At 36.4% G+C, this 23,425-nt stretch overlaps 1 pseudogene; it reads left to right on the top strand.

Annotated features, from left to right (window-relative positions):
* Positions 1–23,425, top strand: part of LOC117326198 — a 56,271-nt pseudogene that overhangs the window by 4,183 nt on the left and 28,663 nt on the right.

Raw genomic sequence — 23,425 nt, 5'->3', positions numbered from 1 at the left:
AGTTCATAAAGAAATATTCAAATGTAAAAATGTAAACTTTATTTACTTTACATTATATTTATCACTCTCGTTGGCACACTTGGAAGTCTGCGAGGGGTCTTTCTGTGGGAGGAACCATAGTAGCCAGAGAAATCCCATGTGGTCAGGCAGGTGATCCCATACTTTTTTTGTGTCTAATCAGTGAATAGAACCAAGACTGTACATGTCTAGCCATGTAGGTAAAAGGCAAGTGTGTTAGCAACTGATCACCCAAACCTACTGGAGACACCAAATATTTGTTTATAAAATACCCCTTATGTCAAAGAGCTAGTTAAATGGAGTTCCTAAAGGTGTTATTTGATTAAAATTTTTGATGAAATTTGACAATATACTATGTATACATATTTTAAACTTTTCATCAGTAGCTGTCTGTAATGAAGAAACTCCCAAGAATTTTTGTGTAAATGTTAAATGATGCTACGTATATACATCACCAACAGCATATATTCTGCTTCTCACAAAATGCATAAAGTGGCTTTGTTTACCATATTTGACCTAATAAGGGCGCCCCTACCTTTTTTCAAGGAAATAAATCTTTGACTGAGTGTCAAAATGGTGTTCAAAAGTAATAATTCATGTGAAATATTTTGCTACTTTATGTGTTCAATTTTCTTCAGCAAATTAAGTAACTAGAACTCATGTTTTCGCCACATTTTGTGTATTCCTACAGGCTACAGATGACATGTCAGTGCAAAGAGCACCCAAAACTTAACACACATACAAATAATAACTTACCATCTTTATTTGAAGATAAAGTAAAGACTTCATTCTTGTTGATAAATAACTTTAGTTCAGAACAGAAAGCTAGTAAAAGACATTGTAAATCAATTATTAGGTCAAAGAAAACGATGTCTAATATGATCTGGGAAATCACCTGTTTCTATAAATAGAACACAAAAGAGTTCCATTTGAACATAAATGGTGGAACACACGTTCTCTGGTCTAAAGATCAGCTGGCATGGTTTACAAGTTTACAGGAGTATTCAAGTGATGTTTAAGCTTAATATATGATAATGAATAGATATCTTCATCTGGAATATTTTTATGACTGAATATTTTACCGTTTCCACAACCTTGGGTATTCTGCTATAAGGTATAGTCTGTTTCATAAAACTTCAGAATAACTAATCTTAATAAGGGCGCCCCCACTGTCAATTACCCGTGCCCTGCGCCCTTATTAGGTCAAATACGGTATTTGCTTGGTTTATAGACCTTTAAACAGCCAGGGTCATTTTGAGACAGACTTTACTTGTAGTAGTTGGTGACTACCTCACTGAACAACATATTGGAGGCCCATCGCAGGCTGAACATTTTCTAGGGTGATTCTCAAGTAAAGTTTGTGTAAAAATATAATATTATAGAAAGGGGTGCCGTGGAGATACTGAAAATGAACATAATAAGGATGGTACTAGGTATAAGTTGACAAAATTTACAACTGATTTTGTTTTGTTTTTGTGGACATATACAGATTCACTCTGATGTCTCCTGTTAAAAACCGTGTGCCGTTCTCCGAGAGGAAGGACTTGATCAATACAGATGGACATCGGGAGACAAATCCGGTCAAACCAGCTGAATGTAACAGAAACTACGTATACCCTCAGGGTTATGTTCCTGCCCAGCCCAAACAACAAAGGATTTCTTGTCCTACAAAACCACCATTACCCAATCAGAACCGTACTGAAACAAATCCAGCCTTGCAGTCTCAGCAGCCCGTTCCTCATTGCCAGCTGGTGGCAAAACAACTCTCGGCGTCTGACATACATGATACATGGAAACACATGACGTTAGACAGGTATATTTCAATTAGTATCATTAGACCACCAAAAAAAGTCCTAGTTCTACCCAAACTATATCTTTAGCCTACCCTGAAATTTTCATGGCCATTTGCATGGAAGGGCTATTTTACAAAGATATTCCTTCTCTCTATAACCTTGAAGATTGTAAAAACTATTTGAACATGAAATATTTCTCGATCTACCTACCCTATATTTTTCTGGAATGGCTTGTATTGTTTTTTGATACGCCAGCAGGGATTATTTTGGGTTAATAATGTTGTACATATGTCTGTCAGTCCGTTTGTGAGTGTATTGTGTTATGGGACATGTCCATTCGACAGGCTGTAGTTCTAGTTTTCAGCCATATCTTTGGAGATTGTACATGAGTCATCAGTATGACATGAAGGAGTGGTTATAAATTATTGTCAGTTGATGTAATTTATGCATCACTACCACTTGTTCTCAGAGTTCAGCAAAACCAGAATTATTACAAAAACTGTAATTAGTACATAACCAGAACAGCAAATTTGTAAGTTTTCTCGGACTAAGTTGTTGTACCATAGATGACTTGTATGGATATTATTTTGTACATTTGATTTATTTCTTCAAGACATTAATCAGGTTTGTTTCCATTGTAGACTACAGTCTGTCCTCAACCTTGACAATTTATCAGAGATTTTGGACAGTAGTTTTGTTTTGGGGAAGAATATCATGCATAACTGTACCTACCTCAACAAAAGTGGAATTGTTACCAACATAGACCCCAAAGGTAATGTTCAAACAAAATCTGTGGAAAGTGACTCAATATTTTACTGTACTAAATGTACCAGTGTTTTTCCTACTAATATAACTCACCTCCCAATGCATCTTAGTCGTATTTTTCCCAGAAAGGGAACTGTAAAATTTCCAATTGTACCAATTGTTTAAAACTCTAAAAGAGAAATACAGAAAAAGGTAACGCCAAATATTACACAAAATAGATAAGAGAAAGAGAAAAAAAAGGTAAAAATTGTTTTGTGCCATCATGTACAGCTAGAACTTACAGTTGTGTTATCTAAGTGGTATAAATCATAACACTCATAAACTAGTTATTGGCATGTAAATCTTTACATAATTTAATTTATATGTGTAAAAAAAATTCAAATTTGGAAAATTTTATTTTCCCAAAATACCTTGAAGGAAAAACACTTGGTACATTAACAACTAGAAGTGGGGAAAGTGACAATTTTACTGTCTTTAACAGTTTTAATATTTTCACTAGTAAGTTCTGTTTTCTGTAAATGTGTAATGACTGTATTGCAGAAACATGCACACTGACTTACATAAAGTCACTCATGTGTATGCTGAAATTAGGTTTTGTTATGATGTACATGTTGAACAAGCTTAATTACCCAGAAAAAGCTGAATGTTTAATAGGAAACATGTATGGTTTCACCCAATTGCATATCAATAATATATTTTTAATATGAATTGTTTGTAAAATGTTTCTTTGAATTATTTTCACAGATCAGCTACCACACTGGGCAATGTCTGCTATGAGGTGTCTAGCACGCTGTAAGTATGGACTGGTGATGTACGAGATTCCAATATGTTACTGAACCAATCAATTTCATATTTAACATTGTCAAGTCAATAAAGTTGCCATATTGATGTAAACATAGAATTTTTATATTAAATCTCAAAGCAGTGATTTAAAAAACAACCTAGGTATGAGGTATATACTACTTTTCTGAGTCTGTGTAACATAACCTCTGTATTTTTTGGGTATATCTTTATGTCAGATTCAAATAGTAACCAAATGTTAATGTAAAGAGAGGACATTTAAAACTTTTCAAAGCAACACTAAACATTGATTGCTTGAATGCGTTTTTCACTCTAAGTTGATTAACCTTAACTCTCCTGATATTACAGTATTATCTCCCCTGATATTACAGTGTTACCTCCCCTGATATTACACAATTACCTCCCCTGATATTACAGTATTACCTCCCTTGATGTTACAGTATTGTCTCCCCTGATGTTACAATCTTACCTCCCTTGATATTACAGTATTACCTCCCTTTATACTGTCAATTGTATTATGCCCTAATAATGTAAAGGCAACATTAAAGTTATTGTCCAAAGATAGCCACAAGACTTGTATTCAGTGACATTTTAATATGTTTGTTATCATGTTGACATTCTTTGTTTACATATAATGTATATTTCAGGAACAAGTCTTTCCTTCTTCTTGCCTGTCATTTTGACCTATTATTTTTATCAATACATTTACAGGGCCGGAGAGAACAGATGACAACCTGCCGACGTACCAGGGATTCGAGCGTGATGTTTACCGTGTAGTGAAGGACTATTTCTGTGGAATGTCTGAGCCCCTGATGACATACGAGATGTATGAAGTGGTTACCAATGTGTTTGGTAAGACAACACGGAGACACCACCTATAATGTTCGGTGTATAATTTATATAGTAACTAAACTTGACAATGTGTTCACTGTAAAGGCCATTGTGATGATGATGTGGAAAGATAAATGATCAGTGATCATACTTTTGAAGATATAGAAGTTTAAAGTACATTGTGTTATACATAATTAGATTAGAAGTATTGATCAAATTTTGTTTGCAAGGAATTATCAATTCATGTAGAGGAAATTTTGTTTTCTCATCTTTAAAAATTAAATTGTGCCTTTTCCTGACAGAAGCACAAGCATTCAAGAAAATGAGTATTACTAATATTTTATAACTTTTGACAAGTCAACGAGGGTGTATAGGGATAAGTATGTAGATACATAAATAACCAAATGACATCTTCACAGCTTCATTAATTTTCTGATGGTACTGAAATTCATAGACTCATTCACAACCATCATTCCTTATACAAGTTCAACCACCTGGTGTAAAAATTGAGATCATGATTACTATAGATAGATTTTGACATCCTTGCTGTACCATCTTCATTTATTATTTGATGGCCATAGTCCTTAAAATTCAAACGCATACCTAAGAAACCATCATCTCTTCAAGTTTACATTCTAACCACCTGGGGTAGAAATTGAGGTCACTGTTACTATAAATAGATTTCCATTATTGAATAGTTATTGGTACAAAAGGATTTGTATTGCCTGCAATGCCTTGTAATATAATTCTGAATTGAAATTTGACTTATCTTGTACAGTTTCAGCGGAGGGGACATGCTATGAACAGTGCTCAGACGATGACGACAACATGAATCCTGAGTGTCTCACATCCTTTGAATCTGTTGAAAATCTTATGCTGGATCTAACTAATGTGGGAGATACTGGGAAATGCTACAACAGGTCCACACCTGAGTCACACGCCCACTTATCCCGCATGATCAGTCGCTCAACACTGGACCTGTCACCGATACAGCCCATACCAGACAGTGTTCAGTCAGGGCGGCTTAGACGCTGCGAGTCTTCTGCAAACATTCCCGTAGCTAAATATGAGACAGCCTTTGGACCCGAGAACAGAACTATAACGCGTGTGTACTACAAAGACGGGGTGTCCACAGACTTCGGATACAGTAACGGTCCGGATGACCTGTCCAAAACTCCTTTAGAAACTCACTTTGAAATATCTGACAGCTTCCGCAATCTACTTCCTATGATGGAAAAGTGCCAAAGTTCCTACAATGTTAATTATGCGCAGGTAAAATCTACCAGGAAATCGACGGAAATCATGCGGTGAACTTTTATCAAAAAGCAGAGACAATACTGGTAGTCGGCCGAAAAGTTTCTCATGCTCTGTGGGGAGCCCTGTAAGTGACAATTCAGGTCGGTTACAATCAATCAGCTCAGGTAACATATCTGCTAACGAGCTGGATAACAACTGTGATAGATACGAACCAAAGTTCAGGAAGGGTAATGTGCCAACACGGTCTCCGCCTCACTACAGTTCGCTCTTCCCAAATGGACACCAGCCAGTGCTAGATGGTGCTACAAGACTTCTACGAAAGTGCCATCGTTCAAAGTCGAGCCTCTCTTTACATCGGATTAAGTCTTCATCGTCTATGAACTCTTCTTGTTATGACCAAGACAACTTACGGTCGGATGCAACTTACCCAGATTTTCCCCACCCCCAGCGAGCACAGAGTAAAGAATCGCTAGTTGGTCGGAGCCTCAGTCTGTCAGACCTCATGCATGCAGAGATGGACAAAGGACAGAAACGTCTGAAGAGAACACGAAGTTCTACAGGTAAGTATCTGGATAGAGGATATCTATTATACTGTAACAGTTTATAGTGGTCATAGATTGTTGTGGCTATGCACATTATTAGTACCTTACCGGTAAAACCAGGGGACTTAGCTTATATAGGTTTCCTCCGGTCCCTGTCTGTCTGTCCTCTCTTTTTTCCATACTTTTCTCAGCCATGCTTCGAGGTATGTTAGTGAAAATTGGTATGTAACTTCAGTATATATGAGTAGCTTCAGATCAAGTTTTAGTTTCAGGCTAGCTATTGGGTCAAGGTCAACAGTTAATATTTTTAATGGGAGCCAGCTGGCCGGGGACATATATTGCCCTAGCAATACCCAGCAAGCTTGTTATATTTATTTACCATGTCCTAAAATGGGACAATCTGTCGTGCAAATTTTTACCGTCAAACTAGTTATATATGTAGTGTTACCTATCCGCATGAAATTTGTAGTGGTAATGGACTGGGCTGAATGCCAATGGCCAGGTTTACATAGCTTTAATGATTAGAGCCTCTGTAAAGAGTTCGGAGGTCCCGGGTTCGAGTCCATGTCTGGTCATTGCATTTTTCTTTTCCTAATTCTTTATTATTATTACTAACATGTTATTGGCTCAATTTTTCTCTTAATACAATTTTGGTTGTAGGTTCCTTGAGTACTGATATAAAGGAGAAAAAGAAACTGGCCCTACAAATTGTGTGTCTGTTACTGCCTCCCGCTAACAGACGTAAACTACAACTACTTATCAAACTAATGTCCAAGATGGTTGAAAACCCGAAACTCGAACTGGATGACCATAAATCAACACGATCATTGGTAAGTCAAGCAGAGGATTGCAGGAATTCCCGTCATTAGGCCATTAACTAATACAACTTCTGGTGTTAGTTAAATCCTTACTCAGGGTCGATTGTGTTTCCTAGGAAACTGTCCTGTGATTATGTGTGTGTGTCGTCCTTGGCCAAGACATTTTACTCCAAGTAACGGGCCTCCTTTATGTTGCTCAGTGAGGTAGCCACTTTGTTTCAAAATTACTGTTCATATGGTGTGCTAAGCACACAAGGGCATTTATATAACAAACACTAAATCTTCTGGTACCATATTCAACCTGATATGCACACCTGTCCCTATTTAAAGCATAACCCCAATTTCTTTTTTCAGAAAAACCGAAAAACCAAAGACTGGTTTGTTTCTTTTGCTACATATAAATGCATGTAAATGGGGGGGGGGGGATGTTTTTTTCACATAGGAACTTTTCCCTGTACATATATATATACTGTAGTTTTATTAGGTACACCCTTTCCTTTGATGTTTTTGTAAGCACACAGTGCTCTTATATATGTCAAATACACTACAGTATACTATACTACCCCAGACACATGAGCCTCGTCAATAAACCCAGCAAACAAAACCAATTTGTTTTGTTACCATGTTGAGTTTACACCCTAGGTTTTCTTGTATTTTCCAGTTGATGGAGACATTTTATCGCTCAGTGCTATGTAGCCAAGATGAAGCCGACATGGAGGATCTCCTGGTGGTGAAGATTATCTCCTTCCTGGTTGACAATTGTGCTGAAATCATGGCCGTCCCTGCTGGTCTGAACGACGCTGTTGAGCAGAGGCTGACAGTAGACTCCAAACACAAGACACAGGTATAGCATGTGTGATGGTCCCCTTGTAGCATGTATCTATATAAAAATATATTCATCTCTACTTAGTGTATAATCTATACTCATGTATAACCAATATCTAACTCGTGGAATATATGGGTCGCCGGACGCTGTATTTTCATATAATCAAATAATATCAACATTATTGTATACTCCAAATATGCATTTTAGTGAACAGTTACGTACATTTTGTAGAAAGAAAAAAAAAGAAACAGTTAGATTTTAATAATAGATTTATTCTGCATAAAGTCAACACAATAATCTGCGGTAACAGTAGGAGGTAGGCTGGCTTACTAGCCTGTGAAATCATTTTATTTGTGAGCATTTATAATTCCAGTAGTAAGAGGTCCGCTGATAAAATTATTATGTGAAAACTGGCAGCAATACAAAATTTTATTTCATGGATTTCATAGAAAGTTTTATTAGGGACACCCCTTTGTAAGAGAAAGGTGTATTATATATTAGGTCAAATACTGTAGGGAATTGGATACACATGTACTGAGGATATTGTTATAAACTTTTAATTATATTGCTGAATATTTATTGCTAATTAGTAAACCTACTGGTTGCCATGATAACCTAATCGCTTTGGCTTGTATGATATTTATCTCAATACATTTAACCATACAATTATAGTATGTTAACATATTCATACCCTCACAAGGAAGTAAAAGAGGCATAATGGAATCTCACTTCGTCCCTCCCTCCATCTATCTCTCTGTGTATAGGATTAATGTCTAGAAATCCTACAGTTTTCATCAAAACTTTGTGAAACTCATTGAATCAGAATGTACATTGAAGTTGTGCATGTGCTCAATGGCGTAATTTCATGCCCCTTTTGTGATTTTATATTTTACAAATTCAATGTAGACTGAATAATGTCCAAACATAATTTATTACACACTTCAGATGTGCAGTTTGGCAGTCAAGTTCTGAGATTTTTCTCCCACAGATTTTAACTTTAAATGTCACTACATCCCAACCCTCCAACACAGATAGTTATGGAATAGCCTTTATTTATTTATTTATTTATTTTCCAATGACATATCAAATTATTGAACTTAAGTATAATTCCATATTAATTAACCGTTCATGTACGATCCTTTGTATACATGTATTTAACCATATATAAACATGTACTCTCACTGCTTTGCTCTCTGCCACTTTTCATACTCTGTAATCATTCATGTAATGCTAAATGGTTGGGCATGCTCAAATGGATTTGCCTGGAATTTTTCTTCTATCAGCTAGTCCATAACTGTGGCAAGCTTTGTTTTGCCTGGAATTTTTTCTCTATTAGCTAGTCTGTGACTTTGGCAAGCTTTGTTTTGATGGGAAGTTTTCCTTTATTAGCTAGTCTATCTGTTATTAGCAAGCTTTGTTTTGCCTGGAATTTGTGGCAAGCTTTTGTTTCGACTTTTTTTTTAAAATTGGCATTGACTTGTTTTGTTACGTTTTGGACACCGCTGCAGATTTCCCTCCACAATTTTCTTTATTTTGAATAACAAATCCTACTAAAAGATTTTGTGTGTTTCTTTACAACAAAGAGTCGGGCAGACATCATTTGAGCACCCAGCTTCTGTGTTGTGTTGGACAAATATGTGACGAGCAAAGAAGTTTTTTCAACCAGACAAGAAAAGTGCTTCTTGATGAGAATCAAATGCGTGCCAAAATGTTTATTTCTCTGAAGAAACTTCACCTAATTAATTTTGTAAAACAAATTCTAATTCCAATAGTTCTCAAAACTACTGAAGTCTAGGTATAATAATTTATAGAACCCCAACATTCTCTTGTGAGTTGATATTCACAAATTCACAAAAGAAATAATAATTCATGTTGATTATTGATGCTGAAGAAATCAATTGATGGACATTTTCAATGAACATTGAATTCTATATCATTACAGAATGAGACACCTAAGACTTAGCTTGTATAATACAAGAAGTTAACAGCTTTGTTTAGACTTATTTGCTCAACAACACACATAGGTATGAGAAACACAAACCAGTCTTCATCATTAAACATCTGTAAATTATCAAATATCAATCTACATATTAACAGATATTTCATTACAAGTTTAAAAATCACCCATACATGTACAGTAACAAGTAAATAGACCCAAGGAGAGTGATATCCAACATCAACACATAGACAATGCTACAAGGCTATATAAAATACAAACAACACAATCACCACTACACATTTATAACACATACAAACACAACTACACACATATATATATATTTATATAAAACAACAACACACATACAACACAAACACCACAACACAAACACCACTACACTCATACAACACAAACACCACTACACACATACAACACAAACACCACTACACACAACACAAACACCAATACACACAACACAGAAAAACGTCACTACACACAACGCAGAAGAACACCACTACCTAGATGAAGGTGTATGGAGACTGGTTTGTTGTCGTACCAGCAGGGGTGTGTGTTCTGTCCGTCTAGGCTTCGGCTTTCCTCACGGGTGGCTGCTTCACCTCTTGGCAATTTCAGATTGTGTACTCATTCGACGATCGTTCGTCATTCCATTATTGCAATCAGGTGTCTGTTGACCAGTATGAGACGCAGCGTCTCAGTAATTCCCAGAGAGCACTGGTAGACCTTCTGGAGGAGATTGTCAAGGACAAAACAATGACTGTCAAGGATAAACGCAAACGCCTCAAACAGGTGAGTCTTGTTTTATTCCTACAGATACAAAAAGTCCCTGAATTTTAGCCCTTGTCTGGAAAAGTATTGGAATGTCATGGTTTGAAAGTCTTGAAATTTGGCATCACTGCTGTTAAAAAGTCATTGAATTTATGTTTCTTGGTGTTTAGATAATTTTGTATTCCTAGAAAATTCATATAAAATCAATTCTACAAAATGTTGCGATCTATTCATTTTGTTGTTTTTGCGATTGCTAAGTCTTAGAAAAATCCTAGCGGATAACAATAAAAAGTCCTGGATAAGTCCTGGACCTTGACAAGTCAAAGACTGTATGAACCAATTGTTAATTAGTTTTAAAGAAATATTTTGTTTATTCGCTCCATAATTTATAGATTACACTCGTAAATTTTGTGAGGAGGTTCATGATCATTTGAGTACAAAGATTGATATTCATAAGAATATGGCACAAAAAATATTAATTTTAAATTTCCATCAGGTATGTTAAACCACTGTCTTGAGTGTTATGATAAAAAAAATGTTACATTGTTAACATTGTTACAGTTCCAGAAAACCTACCCAGAGATCTATGCTCACAGATTTCCAAATGAAGAGAGTGAACAAGATGTCATCCCTCAGAAACCAAAGATCAAACAACCACTGTTGGTGAAACCCCTGATGAAACTGCGTGGACTTCGACTGTAGATTTGCTATGTGTTGATCCTCCATACGCGATTTATTTGGTATTGTCAGACAATGGTTTTTAATTGTTGTATAGTGTTATATATTCAACCAAAAGATATTGTAGTATAATGTACAGTTTGTATTTATGCCCCGCTCCATTCTTTACATGTTAATCTAAATACTAAGCTTCATCCTTCGCTGGCTCTGCCATAGCTGATCATTAATCTAGAGGATCAATGGAATCAAAAAACCTATTGGACATAAGTAAATTATACTCCCACTTAAAAAAGTGGCCAGGGTTATATATCAATAACTTTGTATGTGCATGCATGTTTGCATCTACTATAGGTTTGTGTACAAGATATTTCATGAACCGCTGGGCAGATTTTGTTCATATTCACACCATAACATAACACCATCAATGTCTACACCTCAATAGATTTTGGTGGTCATCGGTCAAGGTTAAAGGTCACACTTGACCACTCTCAAAGTTTTTGTATAAGATATCTATTGAACCCCTCGACAGATTTAGTTCATATTCACATCATCAAATCTTCAAGATCAACATCTGATTAGATTTTGGCAGCTATTGGTCAAGGTTAAAGGTCATGCAGCACTTGACCTCTTTCTAAGTATCTCATTGTACCAATGGACAGATTGTAATTGACGAGGGAGGTGGGGTATATCAATGTGAGCCCCTCTAACTTTGCTTATGTTTCATTTTCTATATTAAACGTTGTTGTACAAAAATGAGTAAATATTCCATTAAGGTTTTTGTTATGTATTGAAATGCAAGTGTACTTGTTTCCTGAACTGGTTTTAAAGATGAAATGATAAATTAGCATCAAAATTTATCCATCGCCTAATTATTGTGACTAGTGTCTTCATATTAAGTATTTTAAACTCATGGATGACCGGACATATTTTGATATGCTCCGATTAGTCATCAACACTTTGATGTAAAGCCCATACCTTCCTCGCATGTGTACACATTCACAAAATGTGAATTACATTGTATTTGTATGTTGTGAAGACAGGGTGTTGTATACTGGAGACCTTCAATCTGGTGCCTCATTCTATATAGTTATGGCGCCCATTGATCAGATAATAGAAAATAAACTATCTGTAGATCTTAGATCATGCTTTTTCAGCTACATTCCTCAAAGCTTGCTGTACAATATATCTTTGCATCAATGTGTAGAGTAGAGGTGCCCAAATATGTTAGAAAAATTAAAGTCATGTTGTTACTCCTAAAACTTGTATTTGTTCATATTTAAAGCATTGACTCTATTGCATATTAATGTTTTTAAAAAAGGCATTATATTATTTTGAAATGTAATTATTTAAAATTAACATTACTTTAACAATGTACATGTAATTAATTGAGTTTAACTTTTCCTGTTTGATAATTTATAGTATAAATATGGTACTTCAATGCAATATGCACATTTTGTCAGAAACATGCCCTTAGCATCTTTTTCCTAATTCTTTGAAATACCAGAATAGGCCATACTAAGTTGGCGTGTCCCCTTTGATATTTATGCCATGTGTGATTCCAGGTCTAAAGTTGCCATGGTAGTTTTGCCTAGTCTATCAGCAACATTGGAAATGAAAATGAAATATTAAGGGGAGATAACTCCCTTTTATGTGACAAAATGAAAAATCATAATAATCTGTTTTAATTGTAATTCTTTTTAATCAGTAATGTCTTTTAAAATAGTATTTGACAGTCTTAAAAATATTCTTTAAAGATATTTTATTATGAATCAGTAAAATTTCCCCACATTAAACTATATGCTTTTTTATCCATTTATATAAAGAATTAAATTACCCTTTTTTTTAAACATAATCTGTCAAATTTTTAATTTGCTCTTGATTCATCAATTTTGTCCAGTGAATTGGTTTGTGGAGGTGAAAATCTATTGCTTTCAAAATTGGTAAACAGAATTTGAGATTTCTCTCATTGTATAATGACATTCTCAAAAGAATGTGCCCCAATACAATTTGAAGAAATTTGATGTAACATTCTCAACAAAACCTATGATCAACTGAGAACAGAAATAGGCCAGAAGTTAAATATTTTATGCTACTATCATCCTCCAAACATTTGAGATTCTCTTTTTTAGTTTTAAATTTTAAGTGAATGAATAGTTACTTGCATAAATAAATACTCTTCAAACTGCTTTATTGAAAATTGACTTTAGCTGATTATATGAAATCTAGCAATAGGCAGAGTCATGTAGGCAGTAAACCGGCAAATACCTAAATTGATGCTTTATGAAAATTGTGAACTTTATCCCTGAATGTCGAATTTGCCCCTAGGGAGGGTATAGATATAATTTATTGGAAAATGAAAATTTAATGTATATTATGTTCATTGATGTACTTGCACATAATTCACACCATTATGAAATTAGGAACTAAGGATGCCTTATGGATAGTAAAATAACAATTTTTGGTATTATATGATCAATTTTGTAAGTTGTTCTAGTCTTGAGATCTTACTTTGTTTTTATGAGTTTTCACCTGTCACATTGTAACAACACAAGGCATTTAATATACAGATATATCAGAACTCAGATGACCGTTAAGGTCCATGGATACAATGTAGCATCATTAAAGAGCCAGTACATTGTATACACATGTAAATTGTTGATATTTCTCAGATTTAGTCGGGGCTGCGGTGGCCTGAAAATTTATCACTAGCCCTCCACCTCTGGTTTGCGAGTTCGAAACCTAAGTGCGGCAGTTGCCTTGTACTGATCGTAGGCCGGTAGTTTTTCTCTGGGTACTCCGGCTTTCCTCCACCTCCAAAACCTGGCACGTCCTTAAATGACCCTGGAAGTTAATAGGACGTTAAATGAAAACAATCCCAAACTCAGATTTAGTCTTCCTTCTAGCTATTGTCTTGTTTCAAAGTTAGAGACAGTATGTACATATATATATATCATTCTTCTTATCTACTGTATGTAATAATATAAGTTAGTATTCATTTTGTTTCAGCATCAATAAAATTGGCACTTTAGTTGTTTTCTTTTTACAAAAAAAAATCAAAAGCATTCAACCAAGGACAACTGTTATTATTTCAATTTGTTAAATATCCTGATCAACATTCCTGTAAAAATGGTTCCGATTCATTGCATACACGTTGTACATTAGTTGATGAGGATGAACAAGTCGTTTTATTTTTGTATCAGGTAGGGAGTTACGCTTCAGTATATTGAAGATTCGTAGCTTTTTATGCAATATGTATTTTGTAAATTGGTTCTTCGCCTTATGAGTCACAAATAGTTTTGTCAATAACCATGCATACCATAAGATGTTCATGGCAATTTGAAAAATGTTAACCAGTGCAAGTATTATTCTTTTTTTTTTCTTTTTTTTTAATTAATACATTATGTATTTTTACTATGGATACATGTATGGCATCTTCTTTCTCTGCTGTAACTAACTTGTATATTGTAATTTGTGTATCTCAGATGTATTTTGTCTTTAAAGTCATCCTTCATTTCTGATTGTGTGGTTCATTGTGTGCTAGCTATAGCTGGCCGATACAATTTCATGTATGTACTACGCAAATTGTGTTATATGATTGTCGCAATGTGTAACTGCAATATTATACGTGTAACATCAGGTTTTACGCCTCCTGGTACACTTTTATTATATTTTGTTTCTAAATAAAATTTATATGTATGTTATTGGTGGTTTTTTATTATGTTTGTAATGTGGACTCTGTCTAAACCGGACTTTGTCTTAATCGGTCAAATAATTTGGGTCTTGTAAATTTCTTCTTCATCTATAGCAGTTTAACTTTGCCTTATCAGGACTCTGTCTATAATGTAATCTCGCCATATTTTAAGATCTCGTTCCCTTTACACTATTCAAGCAACTCAGTGTTAACGGGGGTTGGCTCCTAACTGGTCCAGTTTGCAATGGCTTCCTGTGGATGTTTATAGTCTTAATACAGGTAAATTATTATCAAATGACCGTGCATCATCACTGTACCAAGAAAGACAGACACGGCCGACCAAACAGTATAGCACAACTATTATAAAATCAGACTCTACAATTAACCTCTACAAACTGATCAAATTATATACATGTAGACCCAATGGTTTCCGGTTTAGATAGGGTCCACTGAATATTGTTCTGTAATAAACAACTTAAACAAATGATAATTACCAGGTACTGTACCTCATCATAAAAATGGACCAATGTGGCCATTTCTAAGTACTTTGATTTCCCAGGATGAACATTAAAAATGTTACTGTTGGCACTTTTATGATACATTTTACATTTCTGATCATTCTTAATTATGCCCTCGCATAAAATGGGAGGGGGGAGGGGGTTATAGTGTTACCCATATCCATTCTGTCCCGACACATCCCATCCTGATGCAATGTAACTAGCTTATATCAGGAACTGCTGAGATTTCGGGATGTCAAGTGGCGGTTGAGGCATTTATGTCTTACAGACATTTTCTAGTTAACTCTCCTATGCAAAATCAAAATGGTCATCAGTCAACAGTTTTGTTTTCCTGATCGGTCTCAAAATTCAATGGGCACAACTAGGGACCAAGGGCAATCGACATATCAAGTTTCAGATATTTCCTACCAGTACTTACTAGAAATTTGATAGTTTGTTTGCTACATTGTATTTTTAAGAGAGGTACTGGGTGGATATTTCTCAAACTTGATAGTATAGGTTCCTTTGGCTTTGAGAAACAAAATGGCAAACAGGCAGTCATTTGAATTTATTGATGTTAATTATTATTTTTTAGAATAAAGATGAGAAACGAGAGAAAAAAGAAGTCTTAAATAGACCATAGACACTAGCATTTTGAGTCTGATGATTCACGAGGTAAGGTACTGTAGTGTGAAGGGAGAAATGCACGACCAGAACGGGGTTTGAACCCAGGACCTCCGAACACTAGCCGGATGCTCTACCAATTGAGCTACCTGGTCGCCAATGATTGACACGGTCCAGTTCCACTATACTCTTCCCTCCCTTTAAAAGTCTTCGACCCAGGTTCGGGTATCCCTTTGTCAAGTACTGTATTCACCTCGCTTGAAACAATGTTTGGTCACAGGCACCAAATGTAGTAGGAGCGGAAAAACGCACAGCCAGACCGGGGTTCGAACCTGGGACCTCCAAAAACTCGCCGGACGCTCTACCAATTAAGCTACCTGGTCGCTGATGATCAACCCTGTCCAGTTCCACTACAGTACTGATAAGGTGATCCAACAGTGGTTTGGCATACTAATGCATATGGAGACATCCCTAACAAGCTGACTTTGATTGCATGCAACTCGGGTTTACCACATGCAACTTCACCTGTGAAGCCAGACCAAACTTGGAAAAGGGCATACAGGTTGTAGTGACCTATCCTATTTGTAATGAGATGAACATTGTCATGAAAGGACAGAGGGAGACTACAGGTAGATGATCACTGAATGATGTCAACACCTGGGTTTGGATTAAGCCAAAAGAATCATAATGTGTTTTATTGTTAAGTATGGGCAGTTAACATAATAGTTCAGTCTCTGAGTCCACATTGTCAGACACTCGTGATTGATTGCACTACATTACACAGTGCAATCAACCGTGGGAATCCGATGATGCCGAGTCCAGGGGGAGAAAATGCCATCTATCGTCAAAAGCCCAGTGAAATGCTTAGAGATGGTATGGCGACACTCTGTTTGACAAGAACATTGGAAAGGTTTGGGAACATACAAGTCAGGATTATGTGGGAAAATCAAGACTTGGTTGTTTCAACATGGGGTTCTTCCTAGGCTGTTTTGGCCCCTTATGCTGTATGTGTTAGCACTGACAATGGATGAATCCCTTGTGAGATGGGTCAGCGGGAAGTTTTTATCATGGGTGAAAGTGTCTCCCAAGTTCACAGCACCATGTCTATCAGAAAGACATCTTGGCTACAGTTGCCACTGTCGTCCGTGATGAAAGAATTCAAGTTATCCTGAGTAGGATTGGCCATGGCCTAAATAATTCCACAGACAGAAACGTACGCAAAGCTGGGGTGGTCTCAAGGACGGGCCAGCAATGCTCAGCACAGCTTCAGCTAGCGAAGCAGAGAGGAAACTGGAGCTACAGGTCATCGTGGGAAATATCAATGTTGGTTGATGAGGACTTGAAACCGACTATTTTCAGCTGTGTAACAGAGCAGAAGACAAGGAGAGAATGAGAGGAGGAACAACGGCACAAAAATTGAGCAGTTGAGCTGGGACAAAAACAGGTGGTGGGATATCCCCGAGTGCAAGATCACATTGGCCGACCCGTGGGAAATGGAATCAGTTAGGACATCCTTCATGCTCATATCTTGCTCATATCTTGCTCAGGTCTGACATTGCGAAATGGTCATAGCAGAGCCGAGAAAAATCATCTTGGTGGAACTGCATGACAGTTCCATCCGGGAGGAAGGATGCGACTTCGCACGCTACTGCCAAATACCAATATCTTGTAGAGCAGTGTAGACAGAAGAGGTTGAGCACTTGGCTGTTCCCGGTAGAGATCTGTGCCAGAGGGTTTCCAGCACAGTCGGCGTGATCTCTGTTATAATGGAACGTAGGACTGACGGGCGCTTAAAGAAAGATATCTATGAAGACCATGGCAGGGAAGGCAGAGGGGGCATCATGTCGGTTATGGTGTAAACGAGATGAGCCGAACTGGGGACCAGACAACAGGGAGCAGTGACTGATCTCCGCTGCTGACCCGCCAACCAGAGGACGTCGTGAAATAGGGGTCAAACGGAATCAACCTGATAATTCATGGTTTTATTGGTGTCAACAACAGTTTCCAGAGCTATGTTGCAAATTCCTGGTTGCGTTCATCATCGCCAGAGAAATCTAAAATGATGGGCACCAAAATACCCCTGGATTTTTTTTGTATTTTTTTATTGGATTTTAACAGCCATTCTTCAGACCACTTCATTTCATTTTGCATGATAGTGGAATATATTTTAGTATCGTGGTATTTTATATTATTTTAATTTTTTTCAGAACCACTCTTTTTTCTGTTGTTAAAAGGTCACTGGTCCAGTTTAATACCTTTTCTTTCATTCCCTATCCGTCATTAGACGCTGATGAGGCTCACTAACGAAAGCCTTCTTGCAATCTAAATTGGACTACATCAATTTCGTTTTCAGATGTTTTCCATCTAGTCCTTTTTTCCCCCCTCTTTGTGTTTTATTTTCTAGATTAATTTCAGTTATACCCAGATTCAATCAATGAAATTTGGTTAAAATAATTTAATACTAGTATATGTTTAAACGCGGTTTCTTTTACCTTAAACATATTCTATTGCCAAAAATAGTTAGAACAAGTGATTGGGCACAAGTTCTAATTACAACTTATTGGAACCTTAATTCTCCCGTCATAGATTTACAATAACGTGATAACAATGGAATAGGTATAAACATGGAGTAGATAGATATAATACAATGTACACATATTTACATTTACACTACAACCCCACTATATAACTTTTCCAAGCTCACTTGAAGGTTAACTTTCAAGTCCATAACTTTCAAACCTCATTGTGACATCATTATTGTCGCGTTGGACATAACGAAAGAAGGCTGTTGAAAAGGCTGTTCCGTCTTTGACGATAATAACTTGTTCATTCATCGTAGGAGCAAAATTCCTGGATATAGTCTTTAAAAATCGTTGTCAAGTGTAAATAGAAGGATTGAACTGCTTTCAGTTGGAAGTTATGGGCTGATGCATGAATGCCAACTGGACAAAGGCAAATTCCACATGCGCGCTTCATTAAATTTGCCATCTGGACAAAGGGAAATTTAATGAAGCGCGCATGTGGAATTTGCCTTTGTCCCTAGCCCTCCCCCTCTGGGTTGCGAGTTCGAAACCTGCGCGGGGCAGTTGCTTAGTACTGACCGTAGGCCGGTGGTTTTTCTCCAGATACACCAGCTTTCATCCACCTCCAAAAAACCTGACACGTCCTTAAATGACCTTGGCTGTTAAAAGGACGTTAAACAAAATAAACCAAATCCAAAATACTTGTCAATACATCATAAAATTGGACGCATATTGCTGAAATCGTAAGCGAGGCGGAATCGGCCGTGATAAATTGCCGATATCTAATTACTTAAAGGGTGTAATGGTTCTCTACCTAGTCAGAAATACTCACCAGTGCCCCTAGCTATAACACCCAGTGCCTCTGGCTATAACACCCAATGTCTCTGGCTATAGCACCCAGTGTCTCGGGCTATAACACCCAATGGGTCATGTGACATTGAAAAAGGCAGGAATTTTCATGTTGGTTCAGTTTTTTTTGTTTTATTTTTCTCAAATTTGACGAAAATGGTAAGACAATGTAAATGCATTATTGAACAGTAATTCTAATGTTGTTATAGTCGATATGACAGCAAGATGTATGGCGGGCAAATGCAGCATTAATGCCAACCATACATCTTGCTGTCATATAGACTATAACAACATTAAAACCACAGTTCATTGCTTAAATGGTCAATAAAGTTTTTACCTGTTACCTGTCGTCGAGGTCTTCAATAGGCGTTTCGCCTCTCTGACCCATCACAATATGTGTTTTCAGTTCCGGTGGATTTTGATAGCAGACTGAGCAGAATTTAATGTTCTTATTTTTCCATAATTTGTTTAGGGTTGATTTAAATTGGTTTAGGGTGACAGATGACACCACTTCCTCGGACAAACTATTCCAATGGTTGACAATTCTTTGAGAGAAGGACAGTTTCCTGGTATTTAGTCTGCATTGTTCTTTGGTAAGTTTTTTTTGAGTGACCCCTGGTTGTGTCTCCCTCTCGCACTTTGAATAGTTTATCCTTGTCACATGTATCTAAGTCATTAAGGATTCTGTAGACTTCAATCTTGTCCATTCTAAGGCGCCTGTACTGAAGTGATGGTAGTCCAATTGGACGAGTCTTACTTGATAACTGTTTTTCCTAGTTGGTCTAAATAGTTTGGTGGCACATCTCTGGACATTCTCTATAAGCTGGGCGTCTTTTTTGTTTATGACTGACCATACTGGTGAGGCGTATTCTAAATGTGGTCGTACAAGTGATTTATACAAGTTTTGGACTGTTGTTTTCGTCATTTGCCAAAGTTCTTTTCATAACTCCTAACATTCTGTTTGCCTTTTTGACTGACATCTGGATGTGTGTCGAGAATTTTAAGTTTTTGTCGTCATGACACCCAGATCTTTCTCTTTAACAGTAATTTCATCAATTTGTTTTGTGATTCCTGATGACTCAATAGTGTATGTTTTACTCACTGGTGGGCCTATAGGTGCATATATTTGCATTTTGAAGGGTTGAATAGAAGTTGCCAATTGTGAGGCCATTGGGTCAAGTTGTTTATTTCACGCTGGAAAATGTCCTCGTCATCTTTATCGTTTACACAACCATATAGTTTGGTGTCGTCAGAGAAGATCTTTATTGCATTTTCGACTACTTCTGGCAAGACGAGGAAGAGAATTGGACCTAATTACACTCACTTGTTTTTTTTCTCTTGTTACTCCTGACCAGTTAGAACTTTTACCATTTAGGACCACTCTTTGTTTGAGTTCAGTAAGAAAGTCATTAATCCACTTAAGGACATTCCCTTCAATTCCATATCCTGCTATATATATTTATTACCTAGGAGTCTTTCGTGAGGGACCAATTTTAAGTCAAAGGCTTTTTGGAAGTCGAGGTAGACTACAGTACAGCACATCAATATTTTAACCGGCGAATATTTATATTAAAGACATTAGCTTGTTAAATTCAAATGATTGTTATCGTTATTATCGTTCTGAATTATCATTAAATAATATTTATTAACTTATATCGAATGTAACGCACAGATCTGTACATGTATAAGTGTAGATGACATTTTAGTTGCCGCCACTGTCCATCTTAAACGTGTTCTGTGTGAACCGTTTAACAGAGTCTTTATCAAATATTAAATATGGTTTAGAGTTGTCAATATCAGTTCGATCGGTGGTTGATAAATGAAAAGCTTAATAATATAAGTTGCCTACGTTACTTACATGTACGTGCGTATACATGTACGCTGTACATGGTATTTAACAAATGCTTTATTAGAAGTTTGTAAATTTCTCCTCGGGCTTTGTTTAAATTCGTTGAAAAACACTTCTGGCGTATTATACTTCTTCACTTAACAGATTATCTGTGATTTACATACTTCCCGTTGTATTTAATAAATGTAGGCCTATAATTTATTAATTCTTTTATGTCATTGACGTAGATCTATATAGAATCTATCATTAAATTAAAGACGGCATTTCTTTTTAAAGTCATTATTCATTGCAAGTCAAGTTTCGTTGTAGATGTATTTACATTTTCCTCGTAGAAAATGTTGAAAAGTGGATGGAAAGTTCAAACAGGAATGAGGACGCACAGCTAAGGTGACGGATCAACTAGGCCTAGGGGTCGGATCGGGAGAGACCGGAGCGATATATTTGACCAATAAACTTCCGCTGTACTTTAACTGCGGATCAGTTCCGGTTTACAATGGCGGCCTTTCCACCGCTGGCACAGGTTTGTGATATGTTTTTCTCTGAATTCTCAACATGTGTGTTAATGATTGAGGTATTGTCGATGCAAAGAGATAAACACACCTTATTTATTTGCATTACATGTTCCGTACTCGTTTAAAATAATACCGAGATTGTCGGTACGACCTCGCTGTCAAAATAGGAAAATAGTTAGCAGACGGTTCAACATAATATTGATGAGTTTCCTCATTAGGGTTTTACAATATGCGTTGACGACATATTCGATTATTTCATAGGTGATTAACGCTTTATTTGTTTTCATATTTATGTCAACAGTTTCACATGTGCACTTAATTTTACGTAAACTGTTGACGTTGCAAATCTACGAGACTGACAGATTTCTGACAGATTGCCCCTCCCCTTTGTTTTCATTTTGGAAAATTTAATTTATTTTGTGTGATATTTACATTTTACACATAACGCGTTATGATATAAAATAGCAAGCGGGATAGCTGTAAATATACATTAAGCCCCTTCATTTTGATTGTGACACAGTGTCGCAGAGAAATCCAGTGATTTCTTAAACATTATATATATTTGCTTTTAGTCAATTTACCAAAATATAACTCAGTTAAACTGACAACTGGCAAACGACAACTGGCCATCAGACAATTCCTATAAACCCTGTTGTTGCAGTCATCAATATCTGTAAGAAGTGGAAGAGTATACACATCACAAACAAATCAACAATTTGTAAATAAAAATGTTTTCTGAATTTTATTAATAACAAATGTACTCTCCAAGTTAGCCCAAGTTTCCTCTGGCCCTGACACAATGTCCTACACCAGACATGGTGTCAGAGGCCAGAGGAAACTCTGGGCTATCTCCAAGTAAACACTGATGTCAACTTTGACTGTGCCAGTGAAGGTGACTGCATGAAAACAACGGGGAGGATCCACCAAAATTGTACTTTGTGAGAACTAGCATAGACTAGAACTAATTATGACTGGTTGAGTATACGGTTGGTAAAAGCATTTAAATCTAGATCTGCACTGGACAAAATAAGCCCATTAAAACCAGGACAGTTGTCATCTATTGGCAGTATTGACAAGACTATTAATTAATAATTCAATGTTTACTTTTCAGATTGCTGGTGCTCATATCGGTATTTATGAAGGATACTACAAACAGGTATTTATATATATTGCACACTGATGATAAAAGTGAAGTTGCACATTCCTGTATTTATAATGTAAATGGAAATATTAAGAAATAGTCTCAAAAAATAGTCTCTACACAAAACATTGTTTTGTGTAGCAGAACTAGACAGGACCTAGATACAATGTATATTGCTGGTGGTTATGTGTACATGTACATAACACAATTAGTTTGTTTGTCAGGAATCCCAATTTTGAATCCAGTCCTGACACTGTCCCTAGTCTGCAACATTGTAGTAGTGCCTATTGATTGCCCTTGTTCTTATACAATTTTATACCTTTTTCATGTGTGCCTACATAAAGCTTACAAGGGATACTTGAACATTGGATGTCAATTAGTTTTGTCTTTTTGGTGTTAATTATAAGTTAGAAGAAAAGAAAAAAAGATGCAGAAATTTGACTTGACCTACCGGGCATTGCTGTTTATTGATTAGAAATTGGCTAGAGGATGTTGTTCAGCCTTTAGGTCCTGGGTTCGAATCTCTATTTGGACTGCTTTCTCTGTCTCATCATGCCCTAATACAAGCTTGATTGAGAAAAACTTGTCAAAATTGATCTCTTGATTGTGGTTGTTGCTTATATCATATAAAGAGTATCTAGATGACTGAAGCGGCTCAATAAGCGCTACATATAGGAATGTAAAAA

This window comes from Pecten maximus, chromosome 4 (genome assembly GCF_902652985.1).
Source record: "Pecten maximus chromosome 4, xPecMax1.1, whole genome shotgun sequence".
NCBI lineage: Eukaryota > Metazoa > Mollusca > Bivalvia > Pectinida > Pectinidae > Pecten > Pecten maximus.
Note: the sequence above shows the minus strand (reverse complement) of the source record. Positions and strands in the feature narration are given on the sequence as shown.